This window comes from Eriocheir sinensis, unplaced genomic scaffold (assembly GCF_024679095.1).
Source record: "Eriocheir sinensis breed Jianghai 21 unplaced genomic scaffold, ASM2467909v1 Scaffold913, whole genome shotgun sequence".
NCBI classification, from domain to species: domain Eukaryota; kingdom Metazoa; phylum Arthropoda; class Malacostraca; order Decapoda; family Varunidae; genus Eriocheir; species Eriocheir sinensis.
The window spans coordinates 70,527-72,500 of NW_026112290.1; the positions used below are offsets into that span (position 1 = coordinate 70,527).

General features: G+C 43.3%; 1 protein-coding gene across 4 annotated transcripts in view; it reads right to left on the reverse strand.

Moving 5' to 3' along the window:
- Positions 1-814: 814 nt before the first annotated feature.
- Positions 815-1,974, reverse strand: part of LOC126994901 (uncharacterized) — a 27,106-nt gene continuing 25,946 nt past the window's right edge. The window contains exons 6-8 of one of the 4 annotated variants that reach the window (XM_050854169.1): positions 1,853-1,974; positions 1,373-1,527; positions 815-1,206 (exon numbers count right to left, since the gene is read on the reverse strand). The exon at positions 1,853-1,974 is cut by the window's right edge and continues 490 nt beyond it. The gene's annotated coding sequence lies outside the window, so the exon portion shown is untranslated. Of the gene's footprint in view, positions 1,207-1,362; positions 1,528-1,852 lie in introns of all 4 variants that reach the window. The other 3 variants (XM_050854168.1, XM_050854172.1, XM_050854171.1) reach the window with 3 other exon arrangements.

A 1,974-nucleotide genomic window follows, 5' to 3' on the forward strand; every position in this document is an offset into this window, starting at 1 on the left:
CCCCTCCCCTCCCCCCTTGTTCCCCCCACCACCACACTCCCCAATCACTACAACTACCTCTGGCCCTACTACTTGTTCATACCCCCCCACTTCTCTCTCTCAACAACTTTCAAAGGTAATATTTTTTTTTCCAAACCTATTATTCATTTATCTATCGCAATATTTCAAGCAAGTATACAGTATTAACATTAGGCAACCACTCGTGTAAGAAACAACCATTCCTTTGTCAACCACATAATTAGGGAAACTACCTAACGACCATGAGGCAGCTTGGGTTGTTGTTCTTCTTCTTCTTTTGACCTGTAACGCTTTGTATCGCTTCTCTTAGGTCCTCCTCCTCTCGTTCCTCCCTTCTTCTTATCCACACACCTTCCTTTTCAGTGTTACGTTATTTTCTAACCTGATTGCTAAGAAACATCAGGATCTAACTCTTTTAACGATAACTATAAATGAGTTTCGTTACTGGAGCCCAGAAGACAGTTTGGGGGTAGAAAGTCGGGAAATATAAGCTGCTGAGTACGACAATCTGGCAACGTTACCGACTTTTCTCAACACAACCAATAATACCTTGCCTTAGACTCCTTACAACACTTTCACAGCCTCAATACACATAGTTCACACACTTACCGAGCTTGTTGATCCTCCTCGATGGCTCACAGGCGGCGGGAATAGTCGTAATACACAAAATAAGAACACTATAGGCGGGAGGCAGGGCAGCGACACCCCGACTCCCTGCCGTCACACTCGTTGACTACCTGCTTTGGCACGATGTACAGTCTCACTCCAAGGACGGGTGTAAGAAAATCATGTCAAATATCCCTTTCTGTTTATATTGGAGTCATTCAGTCACTTACAACAATGATTTTTTATGCATTCAATCTCTTACAATGTTGGTTGTCTTCAAGTGGCAAGAGGATGAGAAACTAATCACACTCTGTACTGCCTGGGGATTGGGGTGACATGTTCCTCCCTTCTCCTTTGTTGTTTACTTTCAACAATAAACTATCAATCCATCAATGTTTTGTGTGTGGGAGGGACAAGACCAAGACCAGAAGTTAGCCTTGGCACGTATTCTTAAAAAATTCCTCTCCCAGTAGTACACATATTTGACAAGGCTTTCGTAGGAGTTTGGGGCGTTTCCAGGGGTAGTTTGATGACCCTGGTGGTAGTTTGACCCTTCTTCTGTACCGTGAACCTAAAAAAACACTCATGAAAACCCAACTGATCTTAATTTTGGCTTTTGAAATATTTCCTCTCCCAGTAGTACACATATTTGACAAGGCTTTCGTAGGAGTTTGGGGCGTTTCCAGGGGTAGTTTGATGACCCTGGTGGTAGTTTGACCCTTCTTCTGTACCGTGAACCTAAAAAAACACTCATAAGAACCCGACTGATCTTAATTTTCGCCTTTGAAACATTTTGTCGCCCGAGTTTACATATTTGACAAGGCTTTCGTATGAGTTTGGGGCGTTTCCAGGGGTAGTTTGATGACCCTGGTGGTAGTTTGACCCTTCTTCTGTACCGTGAACCTAAAAAAACACTCATGAAAACCCGACTGATCTTAATTTTGGCTTTTGAAACATTTTGTCGCCCGAGTTTACATATTTGACAAGGCTTTCGTAGGAGTCTGGGGCGTTTCCTGGGGTAGTTTGATGACCCTGGTGGTAGTTTGACCCTTCTTCTGTACCATGAACCTAAAAAAACATTCATGAAAACCCGACTGATCTTAACTTTCGCCTTTGAAACATTTTGTCGCCCGAGTTTACATATTTGACAAGGCTTTCGTAGGAGTCTGGATTTCTGGCACGTTTAATGACCCTGGTGGTAGTTTGACCCTTCTTCTGTACCATGAACCTAAAAAAACACTCATCAGAACCCGATTGATCCTTTTTTTGGCCTTTGAAAATAGTTGAGGTGGGAGGCAGAAGCGTCGAGGAATACCAGCCATAGACGGGTCGTAGTAAGTGGATCTCACA